The sequence below is a fragment of the Camelus bactrianus genome, chromosome 4, assembly GCF_048773025.1.
Source record: "Camelus bactrianus isolate YW-2024 breed Bactrian camel chromosome 4, ASM4877302v1, whole genome shotgun sequence".
In the NCBI taxonomy this organism is placed as follows: domain Eukaryota; kingdom Metazoa; phylum Chordata; class Mammalia; order Artiodactyla; family Camelidae; genus Camelus; species Camelus bactrianus.
In genome coordinates, this window is record NC_133542.1 from 55289991 (window position 1) to 55315382 (window position 25392).

Here is a 25392-nt window from a genome sequence, read left to right on the forward strand (position 1 = left end):
AGTCAGTGGCCCGAGCTCCTTCTTCCTGTGGGTTCTTCCTGTCCCGGATGAGAGGAGAGGGTGGAGAAGGCATGTTGTGACCCAGGACGGGGGACACATCACTCCTGCTCATTGGTGAGAATCGGTCACACGACCCCCATCGGAAGCGAGGAGTACTGGGAAATGGGATCACTGACATGGCAACCAGGTGCCAGTGACAATTCCATGCTATGGCAGGGGAGCAGGAATCTCTGGGAAGCAGGTAGCCGTCTCTGCCGTAGGAGGGGGAGTACTGAGGAGGGATTGGGCTAGGGACCAGGAAGTCGGGTTTAGGGTGGTGAAAACAACATGTCAGTTTTGCGTTTCTTTCCTCTCAGTCTCTTCTAGGGCTCCATCTGGCAGATCCTTTCCCATTTGGAACCTGGCTGTGAGCAAGAAAACATCTGTGGTTGGAAAGCGGGGGTGGTGATTCAGGACTGTTTGGGACTTGGAGAGGATGCTCTTGAACTCTTTGCTCAACAAACACCTCCCTCCCACAAGGAGGCGAGAGGTCATCCGTCTGTCTGCTTTGACACTTTTACCCAGTGACCTTCAGGGCTTCAGACACCTTCCCCATAAGCTGGAGTGAGCACGGCACAAACTGTCCGTGGATTTGACCATAACTGACTCACTAAAGGTCTGGGTGAGAGGAGGAGGCAAAAGCAGACAAACAGGCACAGAGGACTTTGCCATCCCAGACCTGTGTCCTGTAAACAGTCTGTCTGCTTCACAGCCAGGAGTGAGCCCGGACGTGGGTCAGAGCTGGAGCCTTGACTGCTAACATCCAGAGCCTTTCACTGTGCAGTACTGTGTCTGGATGGGGTATGTTGCCCACAACTGGGGCACACAGGAGAGGCAGGATGGTAGGAAAGAATGTGGCTTTGGAATCAGACACAACTGGCCCCTGCCACTTCCTCAGCTTTGGGACTTTAGATAAAAGTTGCTTATTCCCTCCTAGGCTCAGTTTCCCCATCTGTGAAGTTGGCATAACACTATAGACCGTGAATGCTTTAGGACGGTGCCAGCACATAGATGTCCACATCATATACTCCTCCTGCAAACTCCCCTCCACACCCACTCCTTCTAGATGGAGGAGAGAAATCTGCTATCTCTTCAAGTTAGTTCATGCAAATAATGGGCAATAGCCACCTTTCTTGAGTTCCTCTGACAAGTCATTTAGTCCCAGCATCAACTGTAAGACAGACAGGATTATTCCCATTTTATAGTTGTTTATAGACGCTGAGACTCAGAGAGTACACCGGAGATAGTGACTTGGATCTTTCTACTGCCCTGGCACTGAAGACTGAGAGACAACAGAGCCAAAAGAATCCTGAGGAACATGTCAGGGCTGAAGGTCAAGTATGGGAGTCCGGAGACGTAGACTCTAACCCCAGCCTAGCCTCGGATAACAGAACCTTCATCTTAATCTACTTTCCCCCTGTTATAGTCACTTGTATGTTCGTTCATCAATTTATCTACCACCAATTAATTAGCAAACATTTACTGTGAACTTCCTCTGTCCTAGAGCCTTGCTTAGCAAGCTGTGGTTCCTGGGTCAGAAGCCTCAGCATTAACTGAGCGTTTGTTGGAAATGTAGAAACTCTCGGCCCACCCCAGACCTACTGAATGGGAATCTGCATTTTATTTCTTTTAATTTAAATTTTTTAAATAGAGATACAGGGGTTGAACCCAGGACCTCACGTATGCTAAGCATGTGCTCTACCACTGAGCTATCCCGACCTCCCAGAATCTGCATTTTAATGAGATCCCCAGGTGATTCGTAGCACCCAGTAGGGATTGGAAATCACTATCCTTGATGCTTCAATCTTGGCAGAAACATTTTTGGAGGGGACCCCTCCTCCCAGGACCCCTGCCCTCCTAGTCCACACAAGGAACAGTGGGGCAGTCCTAGGAAGGCTTTGCCCCGAGCTCGAGTACCCCTGTAACCACCTAGAGGCTGGGGGACCCACCCATTCTAGAGTTGGACGTGTAGGGGATGCCCCTGGGTCTTGACAGATGGGAGGTGCAGCCAAATAGGCTGTGACCTTAGGAAGTATTTGGGTCCTCTCATCTCCCTCTTCTTTGTTGCACCCAACTTATGGCTTTGGGGCTTCAACTGGAGGTGGAGGGGCAGAATCTGAGGCCTGAGACCTCCACACATGCTTTCCAAGATACTTCTTGTATTATCATAGCACCTACAATTAACTCACAGCCAACCTTGGCATCATAGTAATTCACACAATCATTTACTGAGCTGGGGTAGTAATTCTGTGGCCTTATGATAGCTCTGCCCCCTCCAGCACATAGATGTACCAGTAGGATTTCCCCTCCTGTTCCTTCTACATGCAAGAGAGGAATCTGTTATCTCTTCAAGTTGGTGTAAATAATAGTCAATAGCTACCATTTATTCCTTGCATCAGCTGTAAGACGGACAGTATTATTCCCATATAATTACTGGGCCAGTGGTTATTTCTAGGGTCATGAAACATGGCAAATGGGAAAAGCCATCACTCACTTCCTGCCTCATTTGGAAGAAGTTGGCTATTTCATAAGCAGCAACTCAAAATTAGGCAAAGGAGCCAGTGCCAGGTACGCATTAAGTTTGTTCCTGTGAACACTCTGGGGAAACCCTGCCAATAAGGAGCATCTACCGCATGCCAGGCACCGGGAGGAGTGACGGCACGCCACCTTGTTAAATTCTTGTGCTAACTTGGATAGCTAGCATCATACCCATTTTCAGAAGGGGAAACTGAGGCTTGGAGAGATGACACAATTTGCCCAGAATCACAGAGGCAGTGACCCATCCTGTGGTCAGAAAGGGGATGCTGGTAGATGTGGAGATTGGTAGCTCTGCTGCGGTGACATAGAATGGTAAAGAGAGTTGTCCGAAGGCAGTAAGGGCGCTGGGCAGACAAAAACAAAGGAGAGCTACCCCACCTGAACAGTCCCAGAGACGGAAAGTACCTGCTCCTGGTTTTTCCTTAGGTCTCCCTATGAGTCAGTGCTGGTCCTGGGACGGTCGTTTCTAAGGTCATCAAAGCAAACGCTGTTGGTTTAGAGACAAATATGGCTTCCGAGCAAAGTGAAATAACTTGCAGAAGGAGGAGTTGTTGCTTCTGGGCTGCACGTGTCTGCACTGTAAGCTGGAGCCCCAGGCGAGTCTGTCACTTTGGCCTAGAACAGGTGGGACTCAGCGCAGCACGTCACTCGCCAGCTGAGCGTCGTATGGACGTCCCCTGCTCTACTTGCTTCTAGATCGATGCCGTGCACATCAGGATAGGTGGCATACGAGAAGTTTTCTCTGTGTGTTTTCAGTTGCCTCCTTTAATTTTTTTGCCCAAAGTTTCCAAAATAATAGCAATAGCCAGACACCCGGAGCCAAGCTAACACCACGTGGATGGTTCTTCAGCTCTATGAGCTTTAGCACTGCTTGCCCTGTCTCCGCGGACACTCGTGCGTGGTGTTAGCATGAAGTTAAGGTCGGGATTTGCCTTTGCAAACTGGTGAGGTGAAGTCCACTTCATTTCTGTTTCTACCCTGGTCAGTCCTTCACGGTGGCAGGACCCAGGGTCTTCCTTCTCAGCTTTGTCCCTGTAGTTATTTCATTTGTTTCACAAATACTTGTTGAACCTGTTTTTGTGTAACAGGCTGAGTGAGGAGACGAGGCCCGCACGTGTCAGCCAGACGGGGGCTGTCCTTCGTCCTCTTGCTCGGCTGCTTCAAGTGTCTCCCTGTCTCCACCTCTGCCAACGTGGAGAAGCCTGGCAGCACCTCTTCACTCCAGATTTCTAGTGGGAGATGGGGGAGGGAGATTGCTTTGCACACCCTGGAGCAAACTATTTATAACGTTCTCCTGCAATATTTTCATCCTCAGAGTTGGTTCTGGGACACGGCCGTGTGCCCCAGTCATGGGTCTCCTGCCCTCCCCTTTCCCCAGCCTTGTCACCCTCAGTTTCCTCCATCCCACTCCCCTCCCCTATTCCCATACAGCCAGCTCGCCCCCTTTCAGGAATAGAACAATTCATCTCTGCCTCAGCTTTCATCTCCAATCTTGTGTATGTAAGTAACACTGTAAAGCTTCGAAGACTAGGATTCTCCAGGTTCCAGGATGCACATTCCTTAGAAAGCAACGTTAATCTGCTAGTTTTCAGGCCCCATTTAGATCCCAGGGGCCATGGCAGTAGTTCTCAAAAGTGATTTGGGAACTGGCCCCAAGATGCTGGTTAGGAATTAAAATTGCTGGACCCGACTCCAGATAAACAGAATCGGAATCTCTTTGGAGAAAAGCGGGGGATCTCAACTCTGTCTGCATATAAGAATCACTTGGAGAGCATGTTTGAAAGGCCCCTGAGGGATTCGAATATGCAGCCAGGATTTTTAATCATTGGAGTAGAGGTACCTGCATTGCTTGCAAGAACTCAGGTGACTCATATGCAACTAAGATTTGTACTGTGGAAATTCAGAGGAGAAAAGGTAATTTCCACCAGGGTTAGAGGAGGGAGGAAGGAGAAAAAAAAAACTCCCTAGAGGAAGTGAGTGCTATTTGAGATGGACCTGGGAGAATGGGTGGGATTTTATCAATTGTGGGAGAAAGGGGAGTATGGATGTTTTAAATCACTTCTTTTGTTAAACTCAAGGTTATTTAAAACAGAGCGAAGCCCAGCTCTGAGTGTAGCTCCAGCTCTGAAACGGCATGGTCATTTTCCCAAAAACCTTTAAATTGCCCACCCCTTCCACTAACATAAGCCCTTATCTTCCTTCTCAAGGAGTTGAGTAGCTGTTCACAGACACAGTCACTAAGGGCTACCCGTTTCTCTAAACTTTCTGCCCCACTGATGCTGTAAGTAATGAAACTACGCCAGAAATGCCACTACGTAAACATCCAAATCCATGTCTAAGATTATCTCTGACATCTGAAAGGGGCACAATGCCTGCTGACAGCCGCCTGTTTCAGATGGGGGTTCGAACAATCAGGCCAGTGTTTCCGAGGTGGCGAACACCGGCCGCTGTCATCAGAGGGTGCTGGGGCGGTAGTGGCAGAGGCCCGCACGACAACCATCCGTCGCCATGGAGACGGGCCGCTGAGAGCCTGCCTCACCCTAATGTCTGTTTGTTTAACTAACACCAGCGAGAGTCCTCATTAAGGGCTGTTAACACTCCGGGATGCTGTTTGTGGAGGCTGCCCAAGTGATAAGTGATGTTTGTGTTTACTCTCTTGCTCTCAAGAAGCGTGGAATAGTTTTGAAGTGGTTCATTTTCCATGAACAGGTGAGTCAGGTCTACATATAAGCCAACAGTTTGGGAGCAGAATCGCTCACAGTGAAAAAAAAAAAGTCCACAAGCGTTTGTTGGCTCGTAATGGATTTACTTGATTGTAACTGCAAAGCACACACACTCACACGCAATGCCTGCCCCCCCTCCCACACCCACGACACTTCGTTTATATCAGCATCCACTCTTAGGCTGGTGTTTGCTTAGTCCCCGCTCTGAGTTTACAATTCAAGTGTTTTATTTCCCAGCAGTGTGAGTGAATAGCGCAAGCCTGTGTTCACCCTGGAAGGGGACACCAGGATTGCAGGGCACAAGAAATGAATGAGGGATTGCTTACTCCGAACACATGTCCTCCGAGTACGAGCCAAGACTGGCTTTCCTGGAAGGTTGGCCTCCTTTAGTTCTCTTGTCCACTCTGACTCCAAACGTGTACGCTCATGGAATTTGCCAGTGATTGGGTTGAGGGGGCTTCTCTCCTAGGAAGTGTAAAAGCATCAAACAAATGTGTCCTCTCTGTCTGTGAGCTGCCCGCCTACCTCTGCCACGATACCAATCATATCTTCAGGCCTTAACATTAAAAAGTTGTCTGTAGTCCCTTGTGGGGTTCTAAGACCACCAATAGACTCATGAAGGTTTTGAGATTCCCCAAATCAAGACTGGAAAGGTGACTTTAGCAGATGGTAATAGTCATATGATTTGCTGTCCAAACCAGGACCTTTTGAGAGTGAAAGGGTGTGCTATGATTAATGTTCCAGGACTACCGGTCTTGGGTAGGACATTTGGTCTTTCCAGCAATAACAGTAGGTTAATTGAGGCCGTGCTAATATGCTAGGAATTTAACTCATCCTTCAACACATTCTTCTGTTTAATCCTCACAATAACCTTATTCAATAGACACTGTTATTCCCATTTTACAGATGAAGAAATGAGGGTTCAAGGAGTAACTCGTGTTAAATGATGCTTTTATAGTCATGCCCTGGTAAGAGCAGACATGTAGGGATTTGGACTGAGGTCTTATCCCAAAATGCAGGGGGGAGGGTATAGCTCAGTGGTAGAGTGCATGCCTAGCATGCACAAGGTCCTGGGTTCAATCCCCAGTGCCCTCAATAAAAATAAATAAATAAATAAATAAACCTAATTACCTCCACCCTCCAACAAAAGAGGAAAAAATAAAGTGTTCAAAATGCATGCACTTTGCTCCACACTGTATGGTTTCTCATCCTGTAATTCAGTGCTTTTTCTTTCTTCCTTTTTTTTTTCAAACTAAGTACTAAGGTACTAAGGAAACCTAGGTTACTGGTTCGCTACCAAATACACTCCTAAAGCCAAGGGGGAGACCGAAGAGGAAAGCACCACAAAGAGTAACTCCATCGTCACGTTTAAAGTGTTGGCCAGCTGGATGGGACTTCATTTAATGGGGAAGAGGGGATTCGACTGCTGGAAAGGAAAAAAAAAAAAAAAGGAAGAAAGAAGAAAAAGGAGAAGGGAAAGGAGAAGAGGAAGATTGAAAGAAGGAAGAGGGAAGAGAGGAAGAAGAGGAGAAGGAAGGATGGACAGACCACCATTCTACTTTAAGCCCCTAGTTTCGACATTGAAAAGCTGAGTCCCAGAGAGAGGAAGTTCCGTATCCAATGTCACGTAGCAAATCATAAAGAGAGGAAACAATGATCTGAAAAGTCCAGGTCTTTTGATTTTCAATCCATGTTCCTTTTGCTACGCTTTGCTGGGTAGCAAACAAGTCGAGAAGCCGTGTTGCTGGTTGGAGCTATTTTCATATTTCACCTCATTTTGACACTGCCAGTGAATTGCTGGTCCTTAGGGAAGCTTTTCTTGAAAAGGGGGGATTAAGCTGTTTTTAAATATTGAGCAGGAAAAGCTGTCACAGATTTCAGATATACTGAGGAAGAGGACTTGAATAAAGACAAGTGTATGCATGTTGAATTTTGTTATCTTTCTTAGTAAAAAGAAGAAGAGTATTACTGAAATGCCTTCTTTTTTTCATCACCATGGTCCTGGACTACTTGAAAAAAATTAAATGACAGTAGTTTCACGTTGGAAAGTAGAGAAAGCCACACTGATTCCTCAGTCCAGTCGGATCAGGGGACTGGAATGGAAAAGGAGGCCACAGGTAACTGCAGGATGTGGGGTGAGGGAATTTACAAGGGTGAAGACACAGCAGGGACTTAAGAAGTCATCCCCCCAACCCCCCACAAAGGACTTCCTAACTGTAGATTAACCCAAGGGACTGAGTCTTTTAAGAGAAGAGTCAGTTTGGGGACTGGGCCTTCGAGGGAGGGACAAGGAGGAAAATTCCAGTGGACAAAGCTTTGGGTTCCATCCCACCTTCCTCAGAACGGCTCCACTTTAATCCGCTCACAGTTACGAAGCACTCACTGGGTACTGGGGACGCCTCCAAGTACTTTACACGTGTTGATTGATTTCACTTTCACAACCCTGTTGTAATTCTCAAGGTCAACTTGCTAAGAAGTGGTGGAGCTGGAATTCAGACTGAAGCGATTCAACTTCAAGCCCACGTCCTCAACCCCACGCCACGCTCGCTCTGAAATCTCCAGGCATCAGCTGGAGGCTTCAGGAATGCTGGGGGCTCAGCGCTTGGGGAACGGCCATCCACAACCCTCAGTGTTACTGATGCTCCTTAGCAATGAGATAAGGGACTGGGGGAGCAGCGGGCATCTCCTTTTCTTCCTTGATACTGTTTTCCTAGCTCCTGCGCCTTGACCACTGTGTGGAAGACAAGGAGTGTTCAGCGGGGCCACTGGTAAACTCATTCTCCAGCAGATTCCTCCAGACTCTTCCACGTACTTTGCAGTTTGGGTTAGATGTCAGATTAGGGGGTGCCTGATCTCTGCTGTCCATCAGCTTTGAGCTCAGTGGGTGATGCTTTCCTCTGGGCTGGATCTCAGTAGGGTGTTTTAAACATTGATTTCCTGGGTATGTAAACCTGGCTAAACTTTCTAAACCAGAAATGTGATAACTTAAAAATCCTGTTTTATTCTTCTATAACTATGTATTCTAGGAAATTTGGGAGCCAACAGGTAAAGAGATATGTCAGAAGAGGAACAGACGTGAATAGAGGGAAGCTCATGAACAAAGAAGTATGGGGTCAGAAAGGGAGAAAAGACAACTACGTACTTCTCCCCAAAGATCATCCCTGTTACAACTCTTTATTGAGTGACCTGATGAACACGTGATTTCATGCAACTCTTCAGAACCCATCTATTATCTCAACCCACGAAGAAAGAGAAAATGTGTGTGTGTGCACTCATGTCCCATTGGAGCTTGGCTGGCTCTGTGGGCGTGCGTTCCTTAAGAAAGCTCACCCTTTGTGTGTGGTTCTGGTTGCGCCTGGGAGCCCCAGATCATCTTCCTCCCCAGGGATTCTCTCTTGGTCTTGCAGTGATTCATTTACGAATGTAGAAAATAGATACCGATTTTTCAGATGGAGGCTGAGCATTCTAAAGAAAGTTCAAGTCATTAAAACTGCTCTAAATTTCCAGGATTATGGCAAAAGGGCTGGGCAGAGAAAAAGAGTGACTTCTGTTCTTTGCTGCATCGTCGCTAAACGGTACCTTGGTTTCTCATTATTGCCTATAAAATAAGAGCAATCATATATATCTTTATATATACACACATATTATATGTATATATTTAATTTCCAAGAAGACTCTAGGAAAATGTTGCAAGACAGTGTGGACTAAATGGAAAAAATACTAGATTTGAAATCTGAGGACCTGGATTTAAGTCTTGATTTTATTCTGTATAAAATTACTAAGTTTCTTTCTCTATAAAAAAGATTATACCTACCTCACAGGATTGTTATAAAAATTAAGTGGGATAATGCATGTGGTAATATGTTGTAAATAATTTATTAGATATGGAAGAATCTGATGTTTTTAAGAGAGACATCGATCCATGTGGCAAATACTATATTCCAGACATTGTGAGCCCAAACCCTGAAAGCAGATCTAAGCTTCTACATTTACAGGCACACAGTGCTGCCCAGCAGTGGAGCCTCGTGACAGCCTGCAGAGGCATCTTTCACGGCCAGGAAGTCCAAGCTGACGACAAGGGTCAGGGGTGGGCTGCTGCCTTCCCAAGCACGGCACAGGCAGCATCTCTTGAAAGAGGGATGTGTTCCTTCCACCCATCTGTGATGAAGGCCAATCAGTAAAAGTGCCCTGATATTTGCCCAGGACTTTTTACAAGGAGTGAAGGAGTCGAATTCTGCCCATTCTACTCCAAGCTTTAAGTCACCTGATTATCCATGAGGATTAACACCTTTGTTTCTAATGAGGCTATTGGTCCACGGAAGAAGGAATAACTCCAGTGTTGCAGAGAAAGTTCACTAACATGCTGCATCCATGGTGGTTCTTCATCATGCCAGTGATAGCGGGATACTATTTCCAAGTGTGGATAATTAATCTGGTGTTCCTTTGTTGCCTTCGGAGACTGAGGACCATCTAACGGCAGCCCAGCTTCTTGTACCAGTGGCCTTTGGGGCCAGGAATCTGATTTTATCTTTTCATGGAATCCAGAACTCTCGGGAGCTAGAGAGATGGTTTGCCTTAATTCATTTGTGTAACCATGGGGAGAGATGAAGTGTTCCTCCTCCCAGGAATTCAAACTCCTAGAGCTCTGGAACCATGGAGAAGAAAGGAGAGGAAGGACCAGAGGGCTGCTTGCTCCTGGGGAGCCCAGGTCTTACTTTCGCTATTGGAATGTGGCCCCAGGGCGGGAGGAGGGTTCTTTCACTTGAGGTTTTGCAAACTCTGTGCTCTGCAAGGGGAGTGACCGCATGGTCACATCTGTCTTACGAACCCTTGTTTCCTCAAAGTCCAGTACAGTAGGTGTTCGTTAAATATTGAATGATTGAAGGAATAAATGAAAGGAAGCCTTTCTGAACAGTCCTTAAAACTGACATCCAGTGAGCCCGGATAGGAAATAGAAAGCATTTCGATTATTAGGAGTGAGAGCTGTGTTTGCATGTCTGATATTGCATCCCATCTTGACTCAACCAGGAAGAGAGAGAGAGAGACAGAACTGCATGCGATTCCTGTGGAATGGACAAGCAAACTGAGAATCAGAGTGATCAAGCTCCTTGCTCAGTGTTATAAGGAGACAGATCTCAGGGTCAAACCTAGGTCAGCCAGCACTTCCCCCAGCCTGCTGTGCTGAAAATGCCCACGGTGTAGACAGAGAGAGGTCTGCATTCACGATGCTGGGGGCTGAGGCGGGGCTGTCACTAGACACGCAGCAGAAGGGCAGTCATGGCATTTTCTTGTTGCTTGAAAATCCAGGTTCCCATGTCTTGAGATATGGGATTTTTTGGTTTTTTGAAGCTTTTGCACCAGTGGATTAAATTTGAACGTCCTCAAGATCTGTCACTGATGTTTTAGCAGATATGAAAACACTTGTTGGCTGTTTACTATGCATCTACAAGCTGCTAGAATAGCCCATGTATATTCTGTTATTCAATCCTCATAAGAACTCAGTAAGGTAGTATGATCCCCATTTTCCAGATGTGAAACTGAGGTTCAAAAAGTGTAAGTTATTTCATTGAAGTCATATACTACAGTTGGCAGAGCCAGTGCGTGAATCTAGAAAAGTCTATCAGTTAAGTGTTCTTTTCGCTTCTCAGTTTGATGACATTGCAATTGATTAAAAAAAAAGGGTGGGGGGGCGGGAAGGAATCTAGAAGCCCAACTAACTCTTTGAGAAGCAGACAAAAGGTGCCATGAGTTGCTCTGATCTGATTTCTAGGAGAAACCAATCTTCATTGATGGAAAAAAAAAAAAAAACTATCATCCTTGTGGCAAATCAATGCCTTTTTCAGTTTTCAAGGTTCCTTCTCACTTGTCCTCTCATTCAGCAAGTATTTATTGAATGACGACTCTGTGCTCGATGCTTCCTTAGGCCCCAAGAGTAAAGCTGGGAAGAGAGCAGAGTCCTGCCTGCCTCTGAGAGGGGGAGAAAGAGACTATAAGCTCTTTTCAGTCTATTTCTTTATAAACAGCTGTACTGTGATAGAAGCCACATACTATAAAACTCACCCACTCAAAACGGGCGATTCAGTGGTTTTTATCACATCACAATGTTGTGGGCCTATCAGCACTCTCTGATTCCCGGTCAAGTTCAAAAGGACCTCTGATTTGCCAGAAGTGACAAGTGCTCTGAAGACAAATAAGTGGGGAAGGGTGAAGATGCTACTGGTCTCGGGGTGATCAGGAAAGCCCTGATGGATAAAGGGATGTTTGAGCAGAAGCCTGAATGGGCAAAGGGGTGAGACGTGGATTTCTGGGTGAAGGGCAGTGCAGGGAGAGGACTCGCGGCTGGACCCAGACGTGGGAGCAGGCCCACGTGCTCAAGGAAGAGCCGAGAGATCAGCAATCGAAGGTGGGAGGACAGGAGAGGAGATGGTCTCACCCGAGGTGATAAGGGACGTGTGTGAAAGCACCTGGCGCGATGCCTGGCACACAGCAGGTGCTCAGTAAGTGCGAGCTGTGATGATTATGCTTATTATTCCTGTTCTCATCTTGAAGACACCAGGCACCTTGCTTCTGGAGCACAGGAGCTGTGGTTCCCCTCTGTATCCCCCCGAGAAGCGAGACCAGCTCTCTGCACCTAACACACGCTCATTAAACACCCATTGAGTCAAAGAACAGTGTTCAGCCTTTAAAGTCTTCGTCTTTGTTTGCTACAGAAAGAAGCAGGGATAGATGCCCGGATGGACGGGGAAACCACAAAGGCAAATTAATATTGAACAATACTTGTTTAGTATTCCCACGGAAGGGGCATTATTTTCTCTAAGGCCTTCAAAGTTTCTATTTCCACATGAGAGGTGGGATGAAGATTTTTTTTTTTCCTCTCGCTGGCCCGTTGCTGGAGGCAGTTCTGTGATAGGGTTTCTTTATAATTGGGTGAGGGGGTGTCTGGGTCAAAGTGACAGCCAACGTGTGCTGCTATTACAACACATTACACAAATAACCCCATATAATTGCTACCATCCATCAATTTGGGGAGATCAGTGGTGAGAGACGCTGCCAGTTTCTTGGAATGAAACCTAAAGCTCCAAATAGCTCATTCAGTCACACGCGCTAATCAATGCCAGTTTTTTTAAGGGAGGGTAAAATCGGTCTGGTCACCAATTCAACCTTGAGAAAGATTCCCCTGTGTCTCCTTCATTTGCGTTTGCAAGACTTTGCCCAATGTTCACTTAAAATGCTTTTTGTTCCCTCGTCTCTCCCCAAACTCTTTTTGTTTTTTTTTCTCATCCTAGTATTATTCTGTGCTCTGCCTTCCTGCTTGCTGTAACTTGAAGCCTTTGCTGAGCTGGCTGTGGACAGTTAGCGTTCTGATGGGCTTAGGTTAATCTGACCACTATAAGCAGCAGGACAGAACATCCTGGCTCCTATGCGGATTTGAGGAGTTCAAATCGTCCAGCTTCTCCATACACACGAGTCAGGTTAACCTGATTCTTTCTCAACTTCTTGTTTCATTCTGGGTTGGCAGGAGAGTAACCAGGATTTTAAAAAAACCAAAAACAAATGGAAACAAACATATTAGACCTGTGTCATTCAAAAAGTGTGAATCGGAAAACAGAAAGGCTTTTCAATGGTCCCACCTTATTCTTGAGCCCAGTCAGTGTCATATATGGGTCTTTAAGTACCTTGGGGCGGAGGCTGGATCTGTCCCATTTCCCCAGGGCATAGGGCAGTGTGTCTGTTGCAAAGTGGCAGAATAATCTTATTGAACCGATGATGAAGTAATGAAGTCACATTCTTGTTGATTGTTGCTCTGCAGTAAGTCTGAGAAACTCTGCAAACTCCTGGAACATTGTTTGGTTCCCCTGTGCACGGACCACGGGGTCTTTTCAAGGGCAGTGATGGCGGGGGAGGGTATGTGCCAACAGCTGCATGAGACAGACGAGGACTTTCCAGCCCCAGCACCGGGTCTGGCTTTCTTTCTCCATGAGAAGTTTACCCTCTTTGTTAAAAAGCCCCCTTCGTCAGAATGCCGCTTAGGTAGGAGGCCCTACGCGAGGACGAGAGGGGGCGCCTCCGATGTCCCTTTGGTCTCACGTTCCCTGCTCTGTCTGGGTCTCCCGGAAACATTTGTCCCGATGAATGCTTGAAGCTCATCAGGATGTTCTAGTCTATTACATTAGTCACAAGTACTTTTGTGGATAATTAGTAGGAAATGAAAGGATTCAAAGATGATTTGGTGCTTCCAGAAATCCTTAGAAGTTCTTTAAGAGGGAAAAATAAGTAAGTCTTGCTAAAAGCCCTCAAGCCTAGGGACATTGTTCTTTTTCATGGAAAATTGCTACTTAGAAACATGCTATAAAAGGCGTCATGCTTTTGGGTCAATGGCTACTATGCATTTAAATTTTCTTGGGCCAAACAAGATCCTGCCAGTGATAGTTTTACCTTTTCTAGGGGCTGGTGTAAAAGGATGGCGACATCAGGACCTCTTTCTTCCTGGCCACCGGCACACCGTAACGTAACAACAACAGTAATAGTACCGAACGCCTCATATCTGACCAGCACCTCGTCCTTTCTGAAGCTCCATTCCTGTGCCCTCTCACTCGATCTTCAAAACCAGCCTGCGAGATGGTAAGGCAGGTGTTGCGATGACGAAAAGTGGGGAAAGCTGACAACGACAATGACTCAGGGGCTCACAGGGAAGTGGCAACGCCGGAACTCAGGTCTCCCAATTCCCTGGGACGCCCCCCTCTCTGCTAGAAGAGGACACGTCGGGGAGGAGGTACGTCCTCCCAATTTTAATTTCTGTCCCAGTGGCTGATTAAACTTTTAAGAGAAGAGTCCCTTTGTTTTTGCTCCCAGGAGTCTGTGCTCCGATTGGCCCAACACAGACTTCAAAAAACAAAACCCAAACACGCACAACAAACAAACAACTTTCTGGCTGACCTTGTCAGGCGTGCTGGCTCTCGGGCCAGTGGTCAGGTACACTCACCTCCGCTGTTCATGCCAAGTTCCCAAAGAGCCGCTTGTCCCCAGCTCGTCCTGCGCTGCCACTTCCATGGTGAGCACCTCTCCCCTCGGGCTGCCGTCTGCAGGTCTGGCCTTGGAGCTCCTTTCTTTTCTGAGCTGCTGACATTGCCCTGGATGACATCCCTTTTCCACCGCCGGGTCTCTCACTCCTGTGCCTTTCCCTCCCTCTCCCTGCTCTACACGTGGTCCTGCCTCTCTCTCACTCAATGACACTTTATGGGCTTCTCCCATCTTTTCAGCTCCTCTGCAGTCCATCTTCTCAACACTCCAACATCCTCTTAAACCAGAAACTGTTTACTGAGCCCATCAGGAGAAGTCAAACTCTCCGCTGCATGGCATCGGGGCCCTCCGTGACCTGGACCCAGCCAGCCAACCTCACCCCACTGTCTTTCACTGTTGCCTTGAATGAGCCCCAGACTCCAGCCACACTCTCCCGGGCACTGCCCTCATTGTCTTCATTGAGCTCTTCCACCTTTAAGATTTGGCTCACCGATTCCATTTCTAAGGGTAGAGATCTCATAAGTCAACTTTCGAGCCTCATCACAAATGCTGTCACCTCCAAGAAAGCTTCCAGTCTCAGCTCCCCTAGGAAGGGAGTCTCACAGCTGGTGTCAAGGCCTCTGTTGTCTGTAGAACTGACTAATCTACCTACCACACTAGGTTGGGAGTTCCCTGAAACTCGGAGTCACAAGTTGAATTTTTGGCGAGAGATATTGGGATAATGGTTGCCAATGAGAGTAGAGATGGGATTGACTGGAAGAGGCATGAGGGAACATTCCAGGTGGAAGAGAATGTTCTAATTCTGGATCAATTTCATGAGTGTCTGCATTTGTTAAAACTCATCTAATAGTACACTTAAGATCTGCACAGTTCAGTATGTAAATATTTGTCAATTAAAAAAAAATCTTGTGTGGAATCATTCTAGACCAGACTTGGAAATAAGCTTGTGGCATGGGGAATCCATGACCTTGACAGTCAGTGGGGCCCCAGAAGCAACTTCTTGTAATGTCAAGGGAGGTTTCCAAGAGGAGGAAATATTTGGGGTGAGTTATGAAAAATGAGATAGGAGTCCACCAGATGGACCAGGAGGTAGAGTTTATTTCAGAATGAGGGAGAGCGGAAAGGCGGCAGGCTAGAAAGAGAAGAATCTGAACCCTGCAGGGGGCGGACATGGCAGGAGAGGTCAGTGCAGGAGGTGGAAGACAAGGTCACAGGAGCAGCTTGAGTGACTCAGGGGACGGCAGTTTCACCTGCACATCAAGGCTGGAGAATATGCGGGGCCAGATGGCAAGAGAGAAGTCTGGAGGCAGAAACTGGGGAGAGTAGTTAAAACATTTCAGAATGGATGAGCTGATTCAGGAAGTTAGAAAAACATATGCTATGTGGTGTGAAGATGAATTAGGCTCTTGCTCATAACAACAAGAATAAGGCAGTGACTTGACTGTCAGCTTGGCTGACTCTGACGTGGGCTCCGCAGCTGAGGGCGGACCTGAAGCTGGCTTCACGTGCAGACTCATGGCAAGAGGGATCATTGTTTCTTCTAGGAAGTGTCCAGGGAAATCAAACATGGTGGCCTTTCTCTCTGAGCTGCATAGCATTGTCTTCGTTCAAGGGACCTCCAGGGATGGGACCTTGTACACTGGATTGTCCTCGTGCAGTGGAACGAGACCATCTCTCAGCTCATGAGAAAAGAAGTCCCGGGAAAGGAATAACATCCCAAGATGACCAGACTGTGTGCCTCCTGATGACCACTACCTGGTTTCTCTATGCCTCTATGCTTCACTTGTAGACAGAGAACCCCACTACCTCTAACTCTATCACAAGATTTTTGTGAAGATTCACCGAGGTATAAAGAATCCAGAATGGTACTTGGCACACAATGAGTGCTATACACATGTTTTTCAAACAAATCTATGTAAAGTGTTACATAAAAAGCAGGGTTCTCAATGGGAAGAGCTATAAAAAAAGAACCTCCCAAGTGTCCTGGGGGTTTAGCGGTAGAGGAAAATGCCCAAAGGGAGATCAAATTCATTTTTAAAATCACTTTGTACTTTCGAATCATTTGAGATTTACATAATTGTTGCAAAGAGTACAGAGAGTTCCTCATCAAAATAACTTAAAAAAAAAAAAAGTGTCCAGCACTAACCATGTACAAAATGCTAAATTCGGCTCAGAGGTGAAGGTATGAGGGGGTGAGGTGGGGAAGGGACAAGAACCAGGCAGTAATGGCCCATCTAATCCCTAATACCTGTTCATCAGAGAGAACTGATGTGTTTATGTTCACGCGTTCACCCAGTGACTATTGAGAGCCTGCCAGGTGGTCTGCACTGAGGATTTAGTGGCAAATTCCTACATCCATCAAAGACCACTAGGCACCTGCTGTGTTCCTGGAACTATGCCAGGCACTAGGGCATGCAGCGTGCTGTCTCTGCGGGTTGCTATGATATGAAGCAGGAAAGAAAGAGAGATGCAGGGCTAGTGCTACGTGAGCTTTAAGGAAGGAGGATCATGTCCACTTGGGAGAAGGCATCACGGATGGGGCAGCTTTCGAGAGGCTGAGAGATGGATAACACGGGAGACTCACCTTCCCTCCAATAAACTGGGCTTTTGGAAAAGATATGCAGCCTTTACAGGACTTCAGACATTATACTTGAACCTGATCCCTTTTTGATAGTATGCCATTGACTAGGGAGTAAAAGGATCAAATCAATTGATTTCCTAGCACCTGTGTTCCAGAGAGAAAGAGTTGAGGGTGAGAGGGGGTGGGAGTGTGTGCTTTGGCGGGGAGAAGATGAGAGGGACGTTGGGTGTGGAGGGCAGAGACAGAGGGAGAAGAGAGAAGGGAAAAGGAAAATTAAGTTCTGTCTTCCTCGTAGGCAGCAGCAACATGTGAAGGATTTCTAGAAGCCTGGTCCAGGCCTTAAGCATTTTATGACTCAAATCATCTCTGGCTGTTGATTTCCAAGTTCTTCCTGCAAGAACACAGGGACTTGTTCCTTAAAATGACCCCAAAGAGTGTTGCAAAAGACTCACATCAGAAACCACTTTATTTTTAGTGACTTTCTCCCCTTCCTCCTGTGAGTGACTTCTTATCAGACGAAGGCAGCACAAAAACCCCGTGACCAGCTGGAGAGAGGGGCTGCCTACAGCTAGGAGACGGGTGGGCTCCTCCAGGTGACTCTCACATCCCCTCCCCACTCTCCATTCTCATCTGCTGTCGCTAACGTCTCGGATACAGTGAACTTTCAGAGGATAAAGAACAGATCTGAGCAACTCTGCATCCCAGCACACGCCTGACACACAGCAGGTACTCAGATCCTCACAAATAATTCACTACAGGATGATGGAAGCCTCACATTTGGCCAGAAGTGTCGTGACGCGAACTCTGGTGGTGTTTCAAGGGTGCATGTTATCGCAAGGTTGGCCCACCATGGGAAACAAAGACCCCACGGGCCCCCTGAGTTCCATCTGGCTCATTGAGATTCTCAACACCTACCCAGTGCTCACTGTTTCTAGGACTAAATTCACCATCTTCAACCCTTTTCCCTAAACCTGATTTTATTTTATTTTATTTCTTTTTAAAATCTATTTTTATATATAGTGGCTAACATTTGTAAATCTCAAGCTCCCGTGTTTATCCCTTCCCACCCCCTTTCCCCGGTAACCATAACATTGTTTACTACGTCTGCAAGTCTGTTTCTGTTTTGGAGATGAGTTCAAATGGTACCACCTTCCTCTCAGACACTCAGAAAACTGACAGAGATTCCCAACATTTCTCCTCTTTCCCTCCTCACATGAACTGGTCACCAGCTTTGGTCACTGCATCAACTCTTGGAAATACCCCAGCCTTCATCATCCAGCCCCATGTTGAGTCTCTTGACTCCAGTCTTTCGGAGCAGTCGTGCTGGACCACGTCTCTCTCTGGCTTAACGCTCACTGTGGGTTATGCATTCCTTTCATTCAAGTCCAGAATCAGGAATCTACACCCTCTTTAACACAACTCACAAACCTCTTCAGATCACTTTGCCTCATCCTCCCCATGCCCCCAACTTCTCGTCTGTCCTAACAAACTTCTCTTTGTTTCCTAAAAGCACCCACCAGCCTCCTTCTCATTTTGTGCAGGTTGAATCTTCTCAAAGCTCCGGGGAGGAGTGACGTCAGTGGGATTTGACCAATCAGCTCATTCTGCTGGTCCCTCCACTGCTGCTACAACCGACCAGAAAAACACCCAAACGGGGTAAACCCACGGCCATCGAAACACCACAAAAGTCATTGCAGCGTGAGCTGTGTGAGCTTAACACAATCAGAAATTTTGCATGTCTACCAAAAAAAAAAAAAAAAGAGGAAAAAAAACCCCTAAAACAGCCCTAAAACAAACCAAAGGCTAATTTCAGCCCCGGCAGAATTTAAAATGACCTCCAAAGTCCTGGGTTCAATTCCCAGTACCTCCATTAAAAACAAACAAACAAACAAAACTCTAATTACCTCCCACCAAAAACAAAAACAAAACAAAACAAATTTTAGGGGCGGGTACAGCTCAATGGTGGGGCACGTGCAGCAGATACAGTATTATTTCAAGAACAGTCCAGGTCAAGGGTCATTACTAACCTATCTCCTGAGAAACCAGATGTTGCCAAAGTTTACTTCACTTACTCCAAGTAATACTCAACATAAAATTATATTTTGTCCAATTTGGGGGAATAGAATTTTAGTGTTTGTTATAATGAGATTAACTCATCTATATTAATTTTTACCTTGATTCTCAGGAAACTGTCTCTGTGTCCCCAGCTGGGGCTCGGGACGGCTCACTTTGATCCCACAGTTTCTGCCCATGTCCTTCTGCCTCTCCCCCCAGCCTGACTTGGAGTCACTGGGTGGCAGGGACCATGTTTGACTCACCGCAGGCCCCAAGCACCCAACACAGGGCCTGGCCCTAAGTAGGTTTTCAGTGAATGAACGAGATGAGGGTAAAGAGTGTGGACGGGGCGGGGTCGGACCTCACTTTTACTCAATGATAATATTCAAACATGGGTAGCATCGTGACCCTCTCCTAGGTAGAAAGCAGACATGTGGCAAAGATTTCATTCAATTCATGAATCAGTGAGGGAACCAGGCAGATGTTATATAACCAGTTCAGAGGAGACTCCAAAGAACTGGCAGGGGACAGGTCAGGAATATCGAAATGAACGTGCACATAGAGGCCAGAGAGCAGTCAGCTGTGGACGGGATAGAATTTACATGTCTAGTCCAGAGGGGAGGCAAGCTCGTGGTCCTGCCACTCCACCATCTGTCAATTTACATGTCTATAAACAAGAATTTGTTTGTGTTGCTATTGGTGATCTACAATTTCCAGAGCTGTAAAAGAGCTTCCAGGAATCAATGAGACAAAGGAAGGTATCCTTTAGACAGTATGGAGTTTCCCACCAAAGCACACGTTTTCCCCTCTGGTTCCAGTCTCACCTGCGCTGACAGGTCCTGGGGAAGGGCTTCGGGGTCAGACATAACGGCTCCTTGAAAGGCCCAGGGGCCTGGAGACTTGGATTTCTGTGCAGGGAAGGAGAAGAGTTCAGAGGGAGGCAGCAGCCAGAACATCGTAGCTCTGCCAGAGCAAGGGAAAGAGCGTAGATTCAGCCCAAACTTTTCAAATTGTATTTTCAATATTCAATCCCACTTTGTACATATTTATTTCCTTATATAAGATTCAACCCCCAGAAGGACCAACTGAGACCCTGTAGGAAGGAGGCGAATCATTTGTCCCCAGATACCCTCCCCGGAAATGGCCTTTCTGTATCTCTGATGCCCTGCCCTCCACTCCCTCTCCATTCGCTGTAAAATCTCACTGCTTCCAAAGAATTGGAGCAAGTTTACAGTGAAATAGATGTTACAGATAAACATATAACTTTAAAATATCCTTGACAATTTTAAACTCTTCATGCAGACCTAACTTAGGTGACCAAAAGATGAAAGGGGGCATCTCTGGGACCTGCTTTAAAGAAAAGGTCAGAATGATTTATAAAGTGAGTGTCCCATCTTTCTGTGACGTTAACAGTTTGCAGAGCAATTTCCCACCCAGTCTTGGTAAATGAATATTTAACATGTGAAAAGCCTGTGTAAGTAGAGCTTCTAAAATGCTTAAGTTCTTCCTCATCCGAAGGCTTCTGTTTGAGCTTCTTTGTGAAAAGCACTCAAGGTTCATTGAATGAATGAATGAATGAATGACAAAGTGAGTCTTTCCCCTCCCTTTCAGTACCAAAGGTCAGTTTAAGCCAAGCCCGGGACTGAGTCATCACAAACTCCTGAAGTCACTCAGAAAAATCAAGTCTTACCAAAGATGATACATTCACCGAGACTGGATTAGAATGAGTTCTGTTGAAACTCTTCCATTTAAACCTGGAAGGTGCTGTCAGGGCTGGGCCTGCCCATCAGGTCCTGGATCATGATCATCACAATGGTGCCCTTGCACTGGGCTGGGCAGAATTTAAAGCTCTTTTACATACTTGCCTGACATGGATGGATCAGTCTCAACAGCCTTTTTGGTAAATATGGCGCAGATTCAGAAGTAACTCTGAGGTGCAGAGACATTTCAGAGGCTCATCAGCCCTTGCCCATAAACTACAAGGCAGATGGGCAGCCCCTGCCCCGTAGCTGGAGTGGCTTCTCTTTAAAAGGGGATATCATTCTTTCTCTTCTCTAAAGAGGCACCTCAAGCTTGTTGAGGTTACAGAGAAATCAGCTTCCCAATTAAGTGGCAAGCGGAGCAGAGCAGACCTTACGCAAGTTGCTCATACTTGGATTCTTCATAGAGCCCCCCCCTCCCCCTCCCCCTCTGGGCACGTGGCATTCTAGCAAGTTCAAAATGTCTTAAACTCAGTCTAATCATTCATTTGAAACAGAACTAAAAAATAAAAAAATAAAAAAGTAACAAAGCAACTAAATCCGAGTGTTGCAAACTCCTTTAGCAAATAATTGTGAAATAGCGTTGACTTCGCCAGTTCCTGTTTTCATTTTCCATAAATCTATTCTGGTATCATTTTATTCCCTTGAAGTAGATGTAGCAAGTTTCTCCGTGATTCCGAATAAAGCAGAGGATGATCAAAATCCCCACGAGGTCTTAAACAAGAACTGCAGCGACCCATCTCTGACTCCACGTTCAACTTAGAGACATTCCCTTTACAGGGAAGATTAAACATGTTTTAGAGAAGCTTCCGAAACTACTTGAAGATGTCCCCAGACTAATATGAACACATCTGTAGTGAGTGATTAAGCAGCAAGATTACACACTGGAGCAGCTCAGGTGAAATGCCAAGGTTTTAGTGACGTTTCTAAGGCACTTGGCGGATGGGGCGGCGTGGTGGGGCGGGGCCCTGTGGCTTCCAGCAAGCCCCTCTCTCTGCCTGCCACTAACACAGCTGTGTGCACTTGGGCCATTGACTTTGCTTCCCTGAACCTGCAGAGCCTCATCTCTGAGGAGGGTGGGTGCTGACGACCTTGATCTCACAATTGTTAGGTTGTTAAGGAGCACCAAGTGTGGGAAGGGGGCCTCCAGCTAGTCTAGTAGGAGCTCAGAAAATGATGGCTGCCATTGTTGCGAAGGTGGGAAAGGGAAGGGATGAAGAGAAAGAAATCGAAGCTTTGCTTAGGGGAGGCTTGACGCAGGAGAGTTTTAAGAACATGAGGGAAATACTATCAGAAGCAGATTGCTGTGTAAGCAAAACGCCCCATTATCTGAGGGAGGCTTTTGGGATAAAAATCTGACACCCAAATTCTTTCCATGAGCTACTAATAGCACCACAGAGCACAAATGGAAGGCATTTACCTTCCACCAGCTCTGCCCTGGGCTGGCTTTGAATGGGGCAGTCAGTTCGGGCACCAGGGCCCATGGCAGGCTCAGGCTGGAGGGGTCCAATCTGTAGCCTCTTCCTGACCCGTTGCTTCTCTACTGCAGGCCCACCTTGCCAGGCCTTGGCACCCCTCCTTCGATCCCTCTTTAAGTGGAAAGGCACCTGGCAATGGCCACTGAGAGGGGAGAAGTGCACCCACCCACCCTGCTAAGGCTCCTCATTGTCACGCTGGTTTTGCACTATTGAAATGAGAAGGGGTTCCAAATATCACTCTGGGGTCATCTGCCTTCATTTTGTCTGCCGGCCCAGCGAGCATTTGGTGTCAGGAAGAGGCAGTGTGGGCAGGAACACTGTGTCCCAGGGGATTCCCTTGCAGAGTTCTGAGCTGTCCCAGAAAACAAAGTCTCAGAGCTGGCCGGGATAACAGACCGAGAGTTGTGCCATTTGGGATCATCCTCTCAAAGCCAGACCCTGGGGCTGTGCTCGCTCATGGCACCCTGAGCATCGTGCTCACCTCCCTTGTTCCCTTGTAATTCCTGGTTCTGTGCTGTGGTTGGAGGGGGTTCCCACTCACCTTCCCCTGCTAGCATCTCCTGCTCACTGGGACAGCCCCCTACTCACAGCGCATCTGGCACCAGACGGTACCCAGCGTGCATTCCTAGGATGAATGACTTGAAATGAATGCTGTATTCTGGTTTACAGCTTTTTGTTCCAGGACTTTGGGTCCTCAATGACCTTTGAAAGTCCCCGTTAATCTCTTTCTAGAGGACCATAAAAGCTTGCATCATAAAAGGTTCAGCTTTGGGTCCGCCTACAAAGACGTAGCCTACATGGATGAAGGTGTGGACACCCGGAAAGGGGCGAGAACTTGCATTTACTCAAGGAGGTGACCTGTCGATTCACCACTGGACCCTTGGCAGCCTGTTTATTTGACCAGGGCTCCCCACACCCTGGGAGGCAGTGTGGTGTAATGGTTAGGAACGCAGGCTCCAAGAACCAGGCTGCTGGGCTCAAAACCTAGCTTTGGCACTTACTGGCTGAGTGATCTTGGTCATTAAACCTATCTGTGCCTCAGCTTCCTGATCTGTAAACCAGGGATAACAGTAGTCCCCACCTCCTAAAGCTCCTTGGAGGATTAAATGAGTTAATGAGTCCAAGTGTTAAAACACTTAGCACAGTGCCTGGCACCTAAGAGGCACTAAACATGTATTAAAACTTTTATATTCTATAAGATCTGAATAACCTAATAATCCCAATTCAATAAACATGTTCAGGCTTTGTTCTGTGCCAGGAGGAGCATGTGGATGGGAGATTCCAGATGAACAAGTCATGGATTTGGCCCCCAGGCTGCTTGCAAAATCCTTTTAATGGGAACATCGTGAAGAAATGATGGACCGGACCCAGCCTTGGGCTTGGAGAGGAGCAGACCCCTGTGAAGGCCAAGGGCAGACATCCAAGCTGCAGCTACCCACATTATACAGATGGGAAGACAGAGGCCCTGCCTGAGAATTGTCTACAGCTACCGGCGATCAATTGTATTTTCCAACAGTGGTGGCAACTACGCCTCCCATTCCACACGCATTTCTAGAACCTCACCATTTTCCCATCAAGAGGCGGAGCCTAATCTCCCTCCTCTTGGATCTGGGCAGGGCTCCCAACTTGCTCAGAAGGAACAGAAAACTACAGAAGTGATGCTGTGTGATTTCTGAGGCCAGGTTGGAAAATGCTGGGGATGGGAGGTGAGGTGGGCTCCCGCCTTTGAAGCTGGGACATTTGCCTTTGGGGCCCTGAGCCGACATCTGAGAAACCTGAGGTTGCCATGCTGTGGGGAAGCCCAGGTCACAAGGAGAGGACACGTGCAGGTTCTCTGGCTGACAGCAGCAGCCGAGCTCCTTGCCAACAGCCAGACATACGAGTGTAGATGCTTCCAGATGATTCCAGTCCCTGGCTGCTGAGTCACTCCCAGCCTTTGAGTTTTCCAAACTGAGTCTTCAGACACTGGGGAACAGGCTTCCAAAATCCCAAACCACAGAATCTGTGAGTATATTAACATGGTTATTTTAAGCCACTGAGTGTTGGAGTAATTTGTTACGCAGCAGCAGTGGCCAGAACACTGCCCTCAGACTTTCTGCTAGGACTCATGCTTTTAAGACTCTCAATGCTGCCTGCAGAGATAGCGGAGGAAGAAAGTATATGGACGGCACAGTTCCAAAACTTTGTTTTTCCATGAGCTTACAGAATTCACAGGGATCAAAGATGTTACAGCTAGAAGAGTTTCTAGAGCTGTCATGTATTGGGAAGAAAAACTGTTTCTTCTTTCCTTCTAGGTTTTTTGGGCTTGGGACAGTAAATTAGTGAAGTAACAAGGTTTGTTTATGTAGCCTTCTGCCCCCTAAACGCTGTATCTCTAGTGATAAGGATGTCTCTCTACCTTCTTGTACAGGGAGGGACCTTTCACGTGGGAGGTTTATTTCCTGCTTTCAGGGGGACAAAGGAAGGTCAGAGTGCCTTTCTTGTACCAACTGTTTAAGTAGCTTTAATTCAAAATAGAAGGCTTTGCGGTGACACATTCTGCTCTTCTTCACAGGCTCGCCAGCCGGAGGGTGTCACCACCAGCACCACCAGCAGAAAGGGCACAGGAAGGTGGTGAAGCCTCCCTCACCTGCCCTCACTGATCTTCTGTTGAGGGATCACAGTGGCTCATGCAGATGAAAATGCCAACTGGATACTGGAGCAATGTGAAATCTGCCCGGAGGGATGACAGTCCCTATGAAGAAGAGAGGAACTCTTCATTTGGTTGGCAAGATACTTCCCAACATTTTCTAGCCTCTGTCATTCATTTACTATCTGATACTTGCCCAGAATCCGGTATTTAACGTCTATTCTCTTGTTCAGTCCTCACAATCAGGTAGGAAGTAGTTTGTCAACTTCATTTGAGAGATGTAGAAACTGAGGCTCAAAGACTAACCCAAGAGTGCAAGTAGCCAATCAATGGCTTGGATTTAAACCTGTGCCTTCTGATTCCAAATTCAGGTCTTGTTATTCTTCTCTGAAAAGAATCCCTGCTCTAGAGCAAAAAAAAAAAGAAAAAAAAATTTTTTTTTTTTTTAATTTTAAAAATGTCTATTTGTTTGAAGGTTGTCAGGCAAGTGCTTGTTAAGGTGTGATGTTTCTCACTTTCCCAGGCCAGCCCTAAGTCCTAGAATTCGGTCTTTCATTTGTATAAGGAA